This window comes from Phalacrocorax aristotelis, chromosome 7, assembly GCF_949628215.1.
Source record: "Phalacrocorax aristotelis chromosome 7, bGulAri2.1, whole genome shotgun sequence".
NCBI lineage: Eukaryota > Metazoa > Chordata > Aves > Suliformes > Phalacrocoracidae > Phalacrocorax > Phalacrocorax aristotelis.
Window position 1 is genome coordinate 22,567,344 of NC_134282.1, and position 19,600 is coordinate 22,586,943.

Genomic DNA, 19,600 nt, shown 5'->3' on the forward strand with positions numbered 1-19,600 from the left:
CAGAATAGATGCAGACCATATGATAAAGAGGGGTAAGAGACACCTCAGAAAGAATATTTCTGTCTCTGAAGCCAGCTTTGCAGGCTTCTGCCAGACTTACCAGCCACAAGGACACAACGTGTTAATGCAAAGTCCTGTACTCAAAGAAGTGAAGAAATTCCAGTGTATATGATAAGCATCAGCTAACGGATCAGCCCCTTGGCGCAGCCCTTGAAGAGCACAACAGTGAGCATTTCCTCTTCGTTTTATCAGAAAGGAAGGTCTCCATGCCTCTCCCAGACTCTCCACTCCTTCTGTGGAAGCATCAAAGTAGTTGTGAAATAGATTACAGAGACAGCTGCTTCTTGGCTGAGAAAATACCAAGGTCATGCTCTACCTACCTACCCACATATGCATGTGGGACAGAGAAAAGAAAAAGTAGTAAAGGGAAAAATGTTTCATACAGCAAAAGCTCTTTTTTCTTCCTTTTCTCTAAAGACATCAAATTTTATTCGTGTTGGTCCTTCCATCTGTCTCAAGGGGTGAAAAAGAATCCTTGATACACTTCTGGCAGACCTCCTGATGAAAAGGCTCTGTCAAATCCCTCTCAAATTCAGGGAATTCTCAGAAGGCTGTACAGTAGCAATTAAAAGTGGTTAAGAAAAGAAAGGGGTGGGGGGAAGAGGGAAATGAAGATGAGGGAAAGGGAGCGCTGAGGAGACAAAGGAGCAGGTGGGAACCAAGACTACACTACTTACTTTCATGCTATGCTGGAAAATCTCAATCTTACTGTCCCAAGATAAGAACAAAAAAAGGACTTATACATATGTTGCGTCATTAACATAACTGATAACACTGGAAAAAAGCTTGTGAGGAGGGAGAGTACTGGCGACTAATAGGTCCAAGTCAAGCTGCTAATGCAAAAATAAAAGAAGCGACTAGTGGCCTCCAACAGAGCATTTCAAGTGGTCTCATTTGCCCTCTAAAGGGAGAGTTAACACTTAAAACCTAGCATCACCAATGGCATCAACATGGTAGTAAGGAGAAAGACAGGCTTTGGGTGGAGATTATGATAACAGGAGAGACTGGCATTCCTAACACCAGTAGAACCTGGACATTCTACAGCTTGCAGATGGAGGTGCCCCAGTGAGCTGAACACTGAGCCATTGCCACATGTACTGCTGTTTGCTGGCACAGTTAAGGCTACGTCTAGTACGTACACTTTCAGTCTCTTTCTTATAATTTATTTAATTTATTAGGGCGGGGAATTGGCTGACAGGCTGCAACCAAAGGGTGGTGGTAAATAGCTCCTTTTCCAAGTGTCAACCTGTCACAAGTGGAGTCCCCCAGGGATTGATATTGTGCCCAATGTTATTCAATATCTTTATAAGTGATCTGAATAACGGCATCAAGTGTAGCCTGATGAAGCTTGCGGACAACACCAAGTTGAGTGGGGAAGTAGACACTCCAGAAGGGAGAGCTGCTCTGCAGGGACATCTGGATAGGCTGGAAGAGTGGGCCAGCAAGAACATTAGCAAGTTCAACAAGGAGAATTGTAAGGTCTTGCACCTGGGAAAACATAATCTGGGAGTGCAGCACAGACTGGGAGCCACCTGGCTGGAGAGCAGCTCTGTGGAAAGTGACCTGGGGGCCCTGATGGACAGGAAGCTCAACATGAGCGAACAGCGTGCTGCTGTGGCCAAGAAGGCCAACAGGATGCCGGGTTGCATCAAAAAGGGCATCACCAGCAGAGAGAAAGAAGTCATTATCCTACTCTACTCAGCACTTGTCAGGCCACACCTGGAGTACTGTGTGCAGTTCTGGTCCCCGCTATACAAAAAGGATGTGGACAGGCTGGAAGGGGTGCAGAGAAGGGCCACCAAGATGATCAAAGGACTGGGAAGCCTGCCATATGGGGATAGGCTGGGAGAACTCTGTTCAGCCTTGAGAAAAGGAGGCTTAGAGGGGATCTCAGCACCACGCACCAGTACTTAAGGGGCAGCTACAAAGAAGACGGAGACTCCCTTTTTAAAAGGAGTCACATGGAGAGGACAGGGGGGAATGGGCACAAGTTGCTCTTGGGGAGATTCCGATTGGACACGAGGAAAATTTTTCACAGTCAGAACAGTCAGCCATTGGAATAATCTCCCCAGGGAAGTGGTTGACTCGGCCACGTTGGACACCTTCAAGAGTCGTCTGGAAGGGTGCCGGGCCATCTTGTCTAGACTGTGCTCTTCTCAGAAAGGTTGGATTAGATGATCCCTGAGGTCCCTTCCAACCTCTGATTCTGTGATTCTGTGATGCTAAAACACTCATTTTCAGTAAAACTAACTTAACAACTTCACTCACAACCACACTGAAGGAATCCAAACTTTCATGAATCTAGATGATACCATACTATTGTTCATATTAATGAAGTTATGAAGTATTTCATTAGCATATCTTGGACTGTTAATCATTTCTCATGGAATTTCACTCAGCAGCCTTCTCCTCCCATGTGGCCCATCAAGATAGTACATTATCTTTTAACTTCTAGAGAACAAGGGATGACTGAAAGACCAGAGTTGTTTATTCTGGAAGAGAGGGTGAAAAGACGTTGCAACGATAACCTCCAAGTACACAAAAGGGCTCTTGAACAGAAGGAAATATGCTACTTTCTATGTGGTTTGTGTATAAAACAGTAAGTTAAAGGATTAGACAAAAGGCAAAGACTTCTAAACACAGGGACAGAACAGCACATTTCTTCAGAAGTTTATGGAGTCTCCATCATGGGTAATCTTTAAAGGTAGGTTAGACAAAGAGCTGAAGCAGTACACAGTCCAATGGGCCCCTCCTTGGCCAGAATTATTTCCTAAGGCCCCATCTTTTCATCAATATCCCTGTAAAATTCATACAGCTTTGTCAGATACAGCAAGAAGTAACCCTAACTGATTTACATTTAATGGATTACATAGCACAAAGAACTTGGAAATGTGAAAAGCACAGAAGTGCAGCCTTGTAAAACAAAAGACACATAACCCCTCATGCAAGAAAAACATTCAGGAGCTGCATTTCTGCATACACAAATGCACTCTTCAACGTGAAAGATTGTAACCTTGTTCTCCCTTTCCAGGCCATTACTAACACAGGAATTCCAGTCACTTCTTTTTCAGGCCAGTTGTATCTCACACGTGTATCACACATGCATCATCAGCTTCTACACTGGCTTATCATGGCCTCATTCAGGCAATAGACACAATGCAGTCAAATGACCTTTAGTGTTACTCTACTGATACCAAATACATGACACTGCACAGGATGCTGATAACACGGCTCATTTTTCTTTAAAGTATTTGTTGTAGTCTTTATGAGAACAAAACTCTTAGTTACATGTGCATAACCACAGTCTTTATTTCCCTTTTAAGCCAGTCTAGGTTTGCATTCATTATCCTAAAAAACTCCATCTGAGAAGGAAGGAAGAAAACAAGGGCGGGGGGGGGGGGTGCTAAGAAGTAGTCTGGATGCAAATTAAAACGTTTCTAAGGAAACTTTCTTCTCTTCAGCACAAGAACAAGTGGAAAATCCAGTCAGTTCCAGTCCACATCTTCAGCTGACCTTACTGTCTTTTTTAACCTGAGTGACTGGAAAGAAATTCAAATCAGAGCGTAAAGGCTAACCATGAACACCTTAATAATCTCACAACTGAACTAATCATCAAAAACGATAAATAATTTAAGTTGGCACCACATATCCTATCTACTAGAAGCAGAAAAATGATCTTTGAACTTTTTGGAGTCCATAATAAAGCCAAATACCAGAAGCTTGCAGCATCCAATGGGACAGATAGGCATCCTGCTCTGTCCTTCCTCCTCTCCTCTGGCTATGAAGTTTTAATGCATAACCTCCATTTAATCATCACCTTTGCCTCCTCTGCATAAGGGAATGTCAAGAACAGCTTTTATTACTGCAAATTTATTTCCCTTCTGATAAGCTTTCAGCCAAGAGGCAAATCAACAAGCTGAGTTTGATTCCCCTTCTCCACCCCAGACTAATAGTACTATAACTACAGACAGGTCCAAACCTCTATTAAAATTAAATCTACCCCTGTGCCCAATAAGTGCCTCCAGCAGGACAAAATAAATCTGGGTAACTATGAGTAATGAAATCATGCTGCAGAAAACTGAAAATACCTGTCAGTCCACAAAAACAAGTGATCTCTCTTTTGAACTCAATTCATATACAGTCTATAGCCACAGGGATTTTTTTGGCTCCTCTCCAAACCTACTTCGGCAGCAAAACAGACTATAATATTTCTGCTCCCAGGAAAGCATTTTAAAGTATTTTTTAACCTTCAAACAACAGTTCAGAGATGTTGGCTGACCTAAGTCTTTGCATACAGCTTGGCAAGTTTGAAATGCCCCATGTGCTGAAACCAACAAACACTCAGAGTTGCCGTGTCTAAGGCATCCATCCATCCACCCTCCTTGCTAGCAGAAGGAGCACCCCTTTGTATGGGCCAAGGAAGAAACCTGCCCACCTCCACACTGGTCTGACCAATTGGAGCTTAACAGCAAGGAATATCTCAGTTGCATGGGAAAACAATTATCACTGAGAGGAAGAAAAAATATTGAGCCTGGCAGCCTCATCCAATGGTTCCTGAATCAAATGAGATCTTTTCCACTGCTACAAAGGAGTTGATGTGAAACAGATCAAGTATCTCATAAAATTACAAATGTTATTCTAATTAGAAAATTCACTATACACCCACTTGTGACTTATAGGATAAAATATGTCTTGCCATTGTAATAATTTTTATGACAGTGCTTACACAAATATATACAGATAGAAATTTTAGTTCCTTTTTTACATTTAAAATGTGCGTTATTAGTAAGTTTTCCACCCCAGGATGTGGAGTGCTTATTTCACGGGAAAATATGAGTTTAATCCAGCTCCAGATCAGAACTCAAAAGAAGAGGAGAAAACAGAGCAGGAAAACAGCCCTCTGTTATATGCAACTACATTGTGTGAGTAAGTGAGATCTGGGTTACTTAAAACAACATAGTACTGCCAGCCTGATGCATTCACAAATCATGAGCCAGATCCCTAGGAATTCTAAACATGGCTTAAGAACCATGAATTTTACAAAATTAAAATAGTATGGATTTCCTCTTTTTCCCTATGTGTACTTAAGCCGCTTGGATCACATTTCAAGCTACATTTCGCCTATGGCAATATCAGCTAAAAAGATGTTTCTTTTGTTTTACTTGTCCACTAAAAGTTGAGATTCTCCTGCAATCACACACTCTAAGGGCTGGGACCATGGAAGAGATGCTAATTGCCAGTGTTCAAAAAGTGGAGGTTTGGGAGAGGAAAGCTCTGCTTAGGCTTTGACCTGGTGCTCATCTCTGCTGTTTGAAGAAACAAAATAATGAATGGAACAAGACAGGAGTGTTGAGGGAGTATATCCTTACAGAAATAATCAAGCTACTTCTTCCTCTGTCAGTGTATTTCAGCACAAATTTTAATTGTGTAAAACTATTGCATTACTATGGACAGAAATTATGAACTTATCACTTAACTCTGCTAGAGATAGAAGCAGAGATTTTGTAGAGTCCCCAGATGATTGGTGTTATCAGTTGAGTCCTGTAAAATTCACTCTACCTTGGTTCACAATATATTTCCTAGGAAGGATGCTAAAAAGGCACCCAGATGAAACAGCATGTATCTAGTCTGCTGATACCTTTTTTGTTCTAAGCAGTCACACACAAGTAGTTTAATGGCAAAGAAGAGGTTAAGAAACAGCATAACTAAAACCCCAAAATTATTTCCATGAAATTCAATTTTTCTTAGTTAGTAAGAAAATAAACTCTTTTCAGCTCCTTTAATAAAAAACAGTGGTCTTGTGCTTTTAATTATATCCCCTAACTGTGAGAAGAGTAATTTGCCATCATGCAATACAATATTAGACTGACCTCCAGAATAAGGCAATCAAAATTGCATTAAAATGTTATCAATTTTCAAAGACTAATTAAGGAGCACCAGTAAGGTAGAAACACTAACCTGTTGCTAAATCACTGACAACCAATTTATTGTCTGAGGTTTTATATATCATCCATTATTTCTTTAGCTCCAAATCTGGTTTTCGCACTGAAGATTTTTGTTAACTTTTTCAAAAGGCTTAACTGAAAAAAAAAACCCAAACCAAAAAAAAAACAAACCCAAAACCCCAAACAAAAAAAAAACAATCACCCCCCCAAAAAAAACAGTAAAACAAAACAAAAATGACAAAACACCCAAAGAAACAGCGGGTTCACAGTTTTCAATGTAACATGAGAATGCACAGGCCAAATAAATTTAAGTTCTTGCAATTTAAATTTTATCAATTCTTTGAAGGACTTCATAGATTTTTAAATATTTCACATACTTAATACTGAGAAAAGCAGTAAAACTAATAGCATCACAATATATTTGTGTGGGGTGAAAAGCAACTAATGCCTAAACTAATGTACCAGGATTATTAAATGGGACTGAAGGTAGAGTGTGCATCAGACTCTGCAAAGTTACCAGAAGTATAAGGGGAGTTTGAAGATTTGCTTGCATTTTTCCATTAAAGCAGCTACATCAGAAATGCCCTACAGTTTTTCCAGTATCAAAAGATCTGTTTTACTCAGTTGCAAATTAAGGTAAAAGTATTTTTTAAATAGAAAATGCTGTTCTGCTGGATGACAGTCAGGTGAAAGGTTTGCAAATAACTCTCTATTGTTGCTTCTCATAGCAAGCCAGCAATTTCCGAGGTGCACAAACTCTACACTATCCCCTCTGTGTCTCTGCATCTGTCCCCTGCTCTTCTCTTGACCCTGCCTGTTTGACTCCCACCTGCTCCTGTCTGTGCTCCAGCAGGTTCCTGTGCTGAGTGTACCCAACTGCTCACTAGGACAGAAGTCTTTCCTCCCCTCTCCCCCAACAGCTCCACATAAACCCAAAGCACTTCACCAGGCCGGTAGCTTTTCTCCTGGCCCAGCCAGAGAAACAGACATACAGTACCCACAGAAAATAACCTGCGAGCAACAAAAACACATGTACCCCTTGCCACTTTTATCAATATATGTCACAGATGGAATGTGCAAAGTTGTCATGGGAATTTGGGCACCTAGTTCATAGCAGCTCTGCTTGTTTCTTGGGTGAAGGGAACTGTGTAACCCTGGGTATTTTAATTAGGACATTGGGCACACTCTGAGATACTGAGTGGTCATGAGTGCAGGACAGAAATCTTACTGCCATGAAGGAAGGAAGCTGTATTGTTCTTTATTATAGAGGACAACCCAATGCAAAAGAGCTAAATCAGAGAACCAACACGTTTCATATACCTAAAGTTCACCAGTGACATTTGAAATCACACACGAAACTGCCCCGAACAAAATCAGTCTAGATACTTGCACCAGGAGTTACAGTCCAGTTCTAAATGTTTCTAACATCTCCTAAATAATGGTACCAGCTGTGTGGGAAATTACTTATGCATTTCCCAACATCTTCAAATCTCATTCCTGTCATGAAATTATCAAGAAAGGACATATCTACTGAAATAGTAGCTTTTCCATCAGCAAAATATTGATTAGAATTTTGAATTGAGTAAATACATGCAGTTGACTACTGTTCCTCAGTCCAGCCTTCAGAGATGACGCTTGGTCAAATCAAGCATATTCTATACACTTTCAACATATGGACAGGTATAGTGTATGCCCTGTGCCGATAACTCAAAAGAAACAAATTTAATCACTAAGTAATGGTTGTGACAGATAAGTAGCTAACATATTTTGTGATGGGGAAGACTGCTGGATTTTTCTAGGGCAGTTCTGTCGCCCGAGGTCATTATCACATTCTTGTTGCATTGCCTGCCTGGTACTGTCATACTCTGCAAGGACCTTGTTTAACTGACATCTACAAAAATAAACTATATTACCAACCTCAATAAATGGCTTTGAATTGTGTCTTTCCTTTTCCCAGTACTATTACAAGAGAGTCTGAATGAGGTATCAACAGGTATAATAACTTCTAGTGGTTTCAAGGACCTGATGAAATGATATAGCTTATGGGAAGTACCTCTTGAAGAGGTGATGGTATTTATGCTGTCACAGACCACGCCAAATTAAACTCATCATCACTTAGAACCTGTGCCCTAAGGAGCAGGCTTCATGCCATTCAAGCAGCTGGGCCAGGAGTGCACACAGCCAAGAGACATTGTTATGTATATTAAATATGTTTGTTGAGGGCAAGGTTCCCAATCTGGAATAATGAATTAGATATCAAGGATCCTCTGTCCATACACAAAATTTATCAGCTAGGCCCGTAAGAGCTTAGCTTTTAAAAAAGAAAGCCTCACAGCACCTATAAGAAGCAAAGGAGAGGCTAAACCCATCGCAGCAAAAAAGCCTGGTGAAGACACATTTCTAATAACATCTTTATCCCGCTTAAGTGTTTCTGCCAGAAGCCAAGTATATTTGGGGACAACAGGGAAAGTCCCGAAGCCAGATTCACTGAGTTCAGAGGACAGTAACATACAAACACTCAGTGAATAAATTCAGGTCACCTAAGAGATAAATATAAGCAAGGTATCATTACTTTCTTTTCCGCTCAAGAGGCTTATTTTCACTTTATATAAATATTTAGTATTGGACAAAACTCCTTCCTTTAATTAGTGATTTCAGTCCATTTGCCACAAGACATTCTAAAACAGGCAGGTATAATTACACAGGTAAAGTGTGAGGAGTAAGCTGCAGGGAAAATGCAATTCCACCATCTGCTTCTTGGAAGTTAGGGTAAAACAGCACAACAAACTTGCCTGAATTTGCACCCAGTCAAAAACAATACCTCTAACCCATTTAAACTGCTCCATTTATGCCACATAAACCAGGGAAATGTGACAGTTCCCCATTTCCAATCTTAATAAGAAATATTTTTTGTTGTTGTTTAGGGAGGCCTGCAGCAGTTCACTTTCCTCTTCCTTGAATTTCCACTTGTTTAGTTCTTCTAATTTCTTCAGCTGGATTATGTTAAATGTACTGCATTTAGAAAGCCCAAGTGCAAGACTCAAAACTTTTTGTATGGCCTTGCTGTCTGAAGACACACTCTTCCTGTTGGCAAAGTTAGACAAAAGCATGGCTGAAGACTCTCCAGCTACTGAATTGTTCAAAGAGTTTGCGACAGTAGGTGGCATACATGCATACAAACATTAGGAGAAAAGATCAATAGGATATTTAAGAACAAGGCATCCATATTTCCCCTCAGAATTATCAGGATTCTCCTAATGAAGGTGCTTAGGTTGACTAAATTAGTGCAATTTATCAATCGGTAATGCTACAAACATGAAAGCTCTCCAAGCACGATATATTGGCTAAACAAGCATCAGACTGCGATTAGCAAAAAGTCTCCAAACCTCATCACAATGGAAACATTGATTGTACTCTACTCCAGATGTTACTGATGTTATCTGGAAGCCTGCTGCTGTCAGTCAAGCCAAACCTATTTTCAGTGACTCAATCAGCTGACATGACATGGATGCAGATGTTCCAAAACAGCTGTTGTTTTAAAAAGAACTAACTTGGTGAAAACCATAGATGTTCTTTCTGCCCTACTTTTAAAAAGCTCTTGACTATAGAGTCATACATACAACTTCTTCTGTGTGTGTACACATGTGTATGTGTTTGTGGTTAGCAACCAGTTATGCTGCATAGGAAATTCGGGGGGAGGGGGGGGAAGTATAAGAATTGCAGCAAGCAAAACAAATTTTAGGTCATCACAAATCTACCCATCCAACCTATTCCACCCATGGATATAATAGGAAAGGAATAGCCAAAGAATCAGAAAATATATTTGCTGAAACTCTGGTATTGAAACTGAATTGCAGTAAAGTAGACCTCAAGACAACTCTCTTTATTGTATGATTACTTACTGAAATCTGTGCTCAGAATTCACAGTTTCTCTTACACAAAATACCCTGTGGCTTTCCAGTAGCGGGGTTGGAATCACTGGTTTGGACTTGCAGAACACGTGACAATGACCTGCTTAGCGTCACAGGTTCTGATTCCTCTGGCTCCTTTGGCTTGCTCTGAACACTTCTACTCAGGAGCAGATCATGGCTCGGACTTTCCAGCCAGGGTGTCCAGTCTCACAGGGTTTATGATCAGCAACTGTGATCGGACCATCCTGCCTTCCTCACATTACCAGATGTGGAGGAAATTATGGAACAATCCACATGTGTAAAAGATGGCTTACATCATAAAAAAATGTTAGACCATGTAACAGAGTCATATCCTCGGCTGGTATGAACTAATGGAATTCCATTAACTGGGTATTTTACCCTCTAGGAGATCTGTAACTAAAATCCTTCACCAAACAGTAGGTCACCACAAACAGCTTTGCTGCTCAACTGTCAGGACTATCTTTCAATAAGAAGGTAGTAAAAAGCAGAAGAGCTGGCATTTTGAGGGGCTGAATTTGAAGGACACTGGTTGGGTTTTTCTTTTCTTTTTTCTTTAAACAATGAAAAAGATGGAACTCACTTCAAAAAAAAAGAATCTTTTTACTGGTAAAAGTTGGGAGATGGGATGTAGGCTGACCTTTATCCCAGCCCTAACACTATGTGGGATAGCGGTATTCACATATGTGCTTTCAGGCATATGATTTAGGAATCCAGGATAGGCAGCCTGCTTCACTGTGCACTCAAGGGGAAAAGGTAGTTTTTTCTGAAGGCCAAGTCAGAGCACCTGTATTATCTTCCTATCTCTGAAGTGCATTCTGGAGGCTCCCCCTTTGCTTTGTTCAGTACGACGACAGCCTATTCTTACAACTTGCCTGTGTAAGGACTAAATAGCACGTGTCCTCTACCTCTTATTGTAAGACTCCTGAAGAAAGAAAAATAACTGACTGGCCAGCACCAATCACTGTGCCACTTTCAAGTAGTCTGATGAGCCTCACATACACTACTGATACTGGGATATTGAAAAGTTACTCACTGGAATTAGCAAAGGCTTGAAATATTTGCCTGTCTCTACTGCAGTTTCTGCCAAGTCTCCTCTAGTGTAATATTTGCCTATATTTTGCAGATATGCTTTGAAATCAGTAATAGATAAAATACAAAAATATACAATATTATCACTATTTATAATTATTGCTTATTATAGACAGCAATTTGAGAAGAGTTGCTAGCATGCAATACATGTATTTTTTAGACTTTAGTACAGTATTGCAGCATTTGTTTCATGAAGGATAACAAGATCCAGGGAGGGAGAGACTGCAAGTCACGGTCTACAACAGATGGAAGAAACAAGGTGTCAATGTACCCTTTCACCTCAGACACAACAGACAGGCATATTCCCTCACCACTTTGGCAGCACGAAAGGGGAAGAATAGAAACATAAAATGAAACTGAGCTTATTGGTAAGGTTAAAGGTACAAAAATTTACAGACACGGTATTTTAACTTTGGTGGTGAAACAGAGGTTGCCTGTAAGGGAATCTCATATTTCAGAAAAGGTTCCCAATAATTAAGATTGCTGGTCATCCACCTATAACTCTTTTTAAACTAATCACACTATTTTTAATCCTCTTGGTCATGTTGGTCAGGCAGAACCAGTTTAAATACTGTCAGTTTTTTCCGTTCTTCTTTTAATCTCTGTTGCTTACAGGTCTGTACTTTCAGGATCCTCGTGAGTCAATGTTCTGGGTTTTAATGCTGGAAGACAAGAAATCAGTCTTATTTGGAACTAAGGTCTGCAGCCAGGATCCTCTCCTGACTGCCAGCTCTCAGCACCCAGAAAGATCAGTTGGCCACAAAGAATCAGCTTCCATCAGCCTGGTTATCATTTAAATCCCAAGAGCATTCATGCTTTAATTGTGCAAGCCAAAGCAAAGGGCCTGAGATGCACCAAACTCTTGGAAATGCCAAGTACAGAGAGCACCAATCAGAACAGAAATACTACCTAAATCAATGAAGACACAGCTGAATTCACATTGGAAGGCAACCAAAGAAATTACCAGGATGAGTGATTAGTTTTTGACAAAAAAAAGACAAGAAGTATCTTTTTATTTCCCTCCAAGGCTATTGCATAGTAGTTTAAAAACAGTGCAGGAAAAAATTAGGGCTTTGCAGTAGAGCAATCCAAATGAAACACATGATGCAGCTGTTTTTTGTTATTTCATTTCTTGGCCAGAAGGTATTTTGCAAAATCAGCCATTTCTTGATAATTAAAAATCTTCAACCAGTCATAGAAAGACATTAGATAATCCAGGTGCTTGACCTTCCTGCAGGGCTTCTTCTAAAACCTTAGCAAAATACCATGAACTAACACTTTTTTCCTATCAGAATCGATTGTAGATCTGTCTTCCAATAGGAACTTATTATTACTAGAGCTTAGTTTCGCTACCAGTTGCATATTAAAAAATGTCTCTGTTAGAGACAAACTGTTTTCCATTTCCTATTCCCATCTGCAACAAAACTGGAGGCTCTGCCAGTGGAGTATAGATCAGTGTTTGGCTGTGATCTCCTCAGTCTTTGTGGCTAGACCTATGGAATGCACAAGCTGTTCCTAGAATTTACATGCTGAAAGGGGGATTTAGCTTCTACATATCTGGTATTTTATTTGCAGACCGAGGTGACAGCTAATGAGCTCTCCTCTCCTTCCAATATCTTTCTGATTTAAACTTTTCACATGAAGGAACCCAAGTATGTGTTAATGCACGTTCCCTGTGTTTGTCCATATCAGGTGGAAAGATTAGCTTTGAACCAAAATGAATTTTCTTGAAAAATAAATAAAAGCACCATTTTGTTTTCTATGAAGCTGCAGGTTCCATGGTCCTTTCTATACCTGTGGTTTTTTCAGTCCTCTTTTTCTCTTTCTTCCCCCACCTTTTTTTTTCCCCACCCTGTCTGTCCTTGTTTGGGCATAAAAACATATAAGAAAGCATGAGCTCACAACCCTTACAGCAAACCAGCCGTAACTGGTTACTGTTGTAACAGCGACATAAATCCTCAAAAGCCAAAATGAGTACAGCACAGCCACCAACAGCAGGCTCACCAAAACCAGAAGGGAATAAAGGTCTATGGCATCTGCAGCACTTGGGCAGCCAGCAGATCTGAGGCGGAAGCGACCAACAGCATCCCCATGAAAAGAAAGGGTTACCATGCTCCTTCTGGTGACACTAGCCCTTGCCAGTCTTTCACCCTTTCCATCCACACCCTCAGTTTGCTCTCAGGAGCACCTCTGCCAAAACACTCCCAAGTACTTACACTTTGCACCTCTTTCTGTCACAAATTTGGGCTTAAAAAATGAAATGGATTGAATTCCAAAAATTAGATTAGATACTTAAATCCTACTTCAAGAATTAAAACCTTTAGGGGTGGGTTCCCTCATTTTTGTTTGCCTTTATACCACCACACACTTCTGGATTGTCTGCAATGTAATAAGGAGTAATTAATGCTAAACAAGCTGTCAAGATCTCACATCTTTAATAGAAAATGTGTATTGTTTAAAGCAAAAGAGAGTGGGGGGCAGGGTGGGGGAAAAGACTGACATACTTAGTCTAAAAAATGCTTTGCTTACCTGCCAGAAGATAACTATAGGGACTTTGTGCTGCCTATTGTATTTGATGACTTCCCTAACACATAAAGCACTCAGAGAAGTGCAGCTCGAGGCTGTTTCAGGTGTTATTTATGTCACCAGCTATTCTAGGGAAATCAGAGGAGTGTGAGGCCCTGAACTTAGGTCTTGCAAGGTAAGAAATTTTCAGTTCTCTCTTAAATAACAGTAATCTCAAAGGGCTTAGAACTGTATTGTTCAAGTCAGTGGGAGTTTTGACATTGAGATTTTTAAGAGCAAGCCAGGGTCCCAGGAAGTAGTTAATTAACATCTCTTCAGGAACTTTGAAAATTTCCTTTCTCATGAACATTACAGAAGTATGCTGAGTGATTCTCAGATTTGCATGTGTGCATATGGGGTATTCTCCAGCCTCTGGCATGCTATTGCCATTACTGTTCTTTTTTAGTCAGACATATGCCTTTGTAAGCCTGGGAGAATTACTTTTGGGAGTAAATATTGTGAAACTAGTAAATTCACTGAATAGAAAGATTCTTTGAGTAACTAGAAACAGTATTTTGTATTGTTCCTTTGTTTGTTTTTGATAAATTAAGAATTAGAGCTTGGGAACCTGAATAGGAAGTGTTTGAACTCTGATTTTCCCGCCTCCCTCTCAGTCCCAGGCAATACTCTCACTTATTTTATGCTTTCTTTGGGTAAAACACTGGCCCCACTGAACTCAGTGGGAGCACTGCCATTTATTTCAGCTAGGCCAGCACTTCCTTTCCAGTCTCTTGGAAGCTTTTGTGGGGTACGTGCAAGTCAGCCTGCAAACAGTGATTAACTGTATTTCTCTCTTTCTGTAAATCATTGTGACTTCCCAGGAGTATAGAAACTAGAAATGTTTCTGCTTTGCCTCTTTCTCTTTAAGCTGTACAAAGATCTTAATGATACAGCATGCAGGCAACTCTTACGAGCTTCCACTGAAAAGGAAGATATGCCTTAAACTAGCGCTACCCACACCAGCTTGGAAACAGCCTTTTTCAAAACTGCCTGAAAAGTAAAGGCAATCCCCTTCCACCCATGACCAGCTACTCTTTCTCTTTCATAGGGGCAAAGGTTTTAAAGGGAGCACCTGGGTCAGAGGCTTTGAGACCACTGAGCACATGCAGCCACACCGGACACTTCTAGCCCAGTGTAGCCTATGGAAACTCTTTCCATGATTCTACATGTACCAGGAAATATTCCCCAGTGCCCTCCAGAATGCTGAGAAAAGGTTAGCTCTAAACTCAAGGCATCCCAAACTATGAAGTAAACTTGTTCTCTTCCTGTGGCATCTTTCATGCCCTATGACCTTTGTAGGGGGGCTCAACACACACAGCCTCACTTTAACCAACCTCCACTTCACAGGAGTTTAAGGAGTTAACTTTAGGAAGTTATTTTAACTAAAAGCTTATTTTACTGGTAGAACCCAGAAAACAGAAAAGCATGAAATTTAAATAGATTAAGTTATAAACACTCTTGTTCAGCACAGCTAACCAGGCACAAAGTTTATGTTGTTACAATCTACCACAAAGGTAACTCATAGCAGAAAATCCTTGCTCTATCCAAGTATCCAAAGCATCAGGATATTTGTGTCATATTTCAGAGCAAACATCTGTCAGTGTGATACCTGAGAGATTCCTTGTTCCACACATCTGAGGGGAAACTAAGCTCTGCTCTCTTTCAGGTATAAGGGTATTTATTTAGGTAGTGAAAAAAGCCTACAATGACTTGTTGAGTTCCAATAACTCTCTGTGTCATCATCCAAAAACATCTTTATTAGAAGTCATGCTTCAACCCAGTCACCCCAAAAACAGTGTAAAAAAACTGATCTTCCGATTTTGTTTGCCTAGTCCTCAGCCACAGTGACCATTTTTTCACACTTTCAAATTATAGTATTTTTGTAACAAGCATCTCTCCCTAATGAAAAGAGGAATACACAAGCTTTTCTCTTTACAAGCAATTAGCTTATTCAACGGCATTTTCATAGAGCTCAGTGCATTTAATGAGCAAAAATTCAGCATTTAGGAAAGGCATAGAAATAAGTACGATTCTGAAACACCTCTCTCTCTCCCTCTCCCCCACATTGTTCATCAGGCCTGATGCTTAAGTTATAAAATTTCCAGTTTGGGGTGATCTCAGAACCTGTATGGACTGTATATGTTTACAGTCAGGGTCAGTTTAGTTCCTGCTTCTTGAAAGGAGAATAGATACATGAGATGTAAGAGGATGGTGCTATCACTTTTGAGAGCTTCTCCTCTCCAAATTGGAGCTTACAGCATCCAAGGAGACCAGGAGGTCTTGTACAACTTGTGCTTTGTGTTGTAAAATACAACATGTGTTTTACTTTTAACACCATGCAAAGGGTTTGAGTCTTGGATAAAATGATCCTATACTTTGGGGACACCAGTGGGAATTTTGTCTCAGAGATTTAGTTTCTGAACACACTATAGTGCAAGCAGGCTGACAAGTAAATAAGGGTCTAGACAACAAACTTCTTTTACATGATGCAGCTTAATATGTCTTTATACCGTTCCTTCTCTACTCAAGTAGAATATATTCTCAGGATAAAAGCTGCCTCAGGGTATATTATGCCCAGCGATGATCCTACATGCGCACAATCTGCTTGTGCCTTTGCTCCTGGGCCATGACAGACACCCATGAGACCTCAGAGCAAATTCCACCTCTCCAGGAAATTACTGCAAGCCCTTTTCATAATATCTTTTCTCTCTTCCATGTCCTGGGATTTCCAGACATCAGTGGAACTGCTGAAGTAAGCAGTCTCCGTTCAGGTCAGGAACTGAGTGTGCTTATCTAGGCTTCCATGTTTTCCTTCTGCTCCTAGCCTCTTCAGTTCAGGACTTCCCTGAACTATAAAAACTCTACCAATTCTCCTCTTTTCAGGCTCACTGTTCTCAAGTGTTCACTGGCTTCAGGAGTTCAAGTTTTCTTGTCCTCTCTGAATTTGCGCAGAGGACTAGGTACTGGCCTCTTCCTATGGACAATGTGCAAGAACCTAATCACTACCTTAATTCCTCTTAACTCATCCTGTATCAGAAAAAAGCCTGAGTCAATCAAAAGAGTACAGTAACTATTTTGCAACATTTCCTATTTCAACATCCTCAAAAAAATTACTTTACCTACTTAGTCACTAACTGTTCCCTAGAGCAATCCTTCCTCTTCTAAATAATTTTTTAAATATTTGAGACAATTTGTTTCTCTTAAACAAGGAACAATACAACCAATCTTGCAAATTTTAAAAGAACAGGCTCCTGCATAGTTATTTTTGGGTCTGCTTTTGAATGTACAACAGTCAATAGCAAAGTCAAAAGCAGTATGAGCAAATCATGCTGTCCCTGCAAGAAACACTTGAAATAATCTGCCAAATCTCATTGTCTTCAATTTATTTTTATGCATTCTTATACAGCGCAAAGATGTACATATATTATTCCAGCTAGTTAATATATGACACTTTTTCCACCAAATTCATCCACCGAGTTATTCACCAACCGAAGCTTCCTTAGAAAGGCCACATTTCCATTGAAATACCTACTGATACAATAAAAATATGTCTGGCTTACATATTATAAGTCTAGTTGAAACCACAAAAGTCAGTAATTCAGGTATTCCATGGACAAATGCAGAAATCTGATGCTTATTTTGTGGGACTGTGATCTTACTAATATTACCTGATTAAATATTTGGGTTCAGCTATGTGTATTCATTTAGCAATTAGCCAACTAAAATCTAGTTGAAGACAATGGTATTTAATAGTTAAGACAATTTCATATTAATTTACTGATTCCATGTACAGCACCTGTGTCTTCTAGCATTTTCTGTGTTAACTGAACAGCTAGAAAACTCACGTGAAGCAGAAGCTCATAATAACCTGGCACATGAAAAAAATCAACATCTGAGCACTGACATTTGGTTTTAGAGAAGGAGAGAATTAAAAAGGTTTTTCTGCTACTTTGCAAAATATTGTACCCGCAAAGATGAGTTCTATTGTAACAGGACAGGTTGTCACAAAGTTTAAAATCGGACTTTTAACACCTTTGTGAATAACCCAACAGACAAAAAAAGGAATACATATATTCCAGGAAAAAAATTAGAGCTCCTCTTTTGATGGTAGAGGGACAATATTAGCTAGGTGAAGGAAGTTGTTGGTCTTTGTACCAAAAGCAAGACTAGTGAATTTGACAATATCAGCCTCAGAACCATCAATGACAGAGAACGTTAAATCCAAGTTATCATTTAGGCATACAAAACTTGCAGAGGTAGATGGGATTCAAACAGAATTACAGCTGCAAGAGTATTCCCCTGAAATTTTATTCCTACTCCCAAAAAGTATCCTACATAAAACATCCACTTCTACTGTCCTGCATCCACTTCTACCACCAAGACACAGGCTATGGAAGAAGAGGTAGCCCACACCTCTCTCTTCTTCCCCCCATATGCATTTCTTAAGTCTGCGCTAAACTGTGAAGGACAAAGGGTTAAGATTTTAGGATTTTCCTTAGGTTTAGGATCTTTAGGATTAGGATCCTAAGGAAAGGATCACAATCTCAGATTCTGAGATAGAGGCTTTAAAATACTCTATGAAAATGATCATTTGAGTGTAAATAGATTCCAAGGCTCTCAGTTTCAAAAATCATTTAACTTTCACAGCCTACAACTGGTGCCTGGGAGAAGTTCGTTAGTACAGAAAAGTGTTTCGTTTTCCTGAAGAGCCATGAAAAATGGCTCATCCATATGAAAAATACAAGTGTTACATGGATACATGCTTTTCCACAAATTTCAAGAAGCATATACTTAAGTGTCAAGGAATACAATACTCCCTAGCACTGACTGAACATCACATAACAGCTTTTCAAAATACGTCTGGACAAAACACTGGAGAATTAACTACTCAAAACAATCCTGCTTTGGCATGTGTATTTGAATGATATTTCATAGTCCCTTCCCATCTGTAATTTCTAGGATTCTGTAACTGTTCAGGGATTCCATATTAATAAATTCCATGGCCAAATTGGTAACAGGCTGCAACAATTTCCAACCCTTAAATCAACTACAGACCACAGACCTCCCTGGGAAAAGTACAGGGGAATTAGTGTACCTGAGAACTAAAGTTACAAGAGGATAATTTGCTGAGTCCAAGTCCTCAGATACATCCCATATACCTCCAGTGACATCAACACATATATAGAATAGAATCACTGAATCGCAGAATGGTTTGGGTTGGAAGGGACCTTTTGAGGTCATCTAGTCCAACCCCCCTGCAGTGAGCAGGCTGCTCAGAGCCCCATCCAACCTGACCTTGAATGTTTCCTGGGATGGGACATCTACCACATCTCTGGGCAACCTGGGCCAGTGTTTCACCACCCTTATTGTAAAAAATAAATTGTAAAAAATTATTTTTACAATAATTATTTTAGCCTTATATCCAGTCTAAATCTATCCTCCTTTAGTTTAAAACCATTACCCCTTGTCCTGTCACAACAGGCCTTGCTAAAGAGATTGCCCCCATCCTTCCTATAGTCCCCCTTTAAGTACTAAAAGGCTGCAATAAGGTCTTCCCGCAGCCTTCTCTTCTCCAGGCTGAACAACCCCAACTCTCTCAGCCTTTCCTTTTGGGAGAGGTGCTCCATCCTCCAGATCATTTCTGTGGGATCCTCAGATCATATATGCGGGGTTTAACAGCACAGTTTGGGTTCAGTATGTCAGTCAATGCTTCAACATGAAAGTTCTGACTTTAAAAGAAAGGAAGCATTTTACAAAGATGGGAAGTGGTGTTTCTTTGATATAAAATCAGATACAGTTATTGTGCTCCACTGATACATTAACTGAACGTTATTAATAAAATATTTATCTAACCTCACTCAAGGATTGTAATTGTAATATGACAAGTTTTATCCCAATAAAATCTGTGTTTTCAGAGGTACAAAGGAAAGCGAGACATTTTACAACTCATTATAGAATTGTGATCACCCTTCGGGTCAACCTTTTGCTGTGTAGACTTTGCTTATCTGA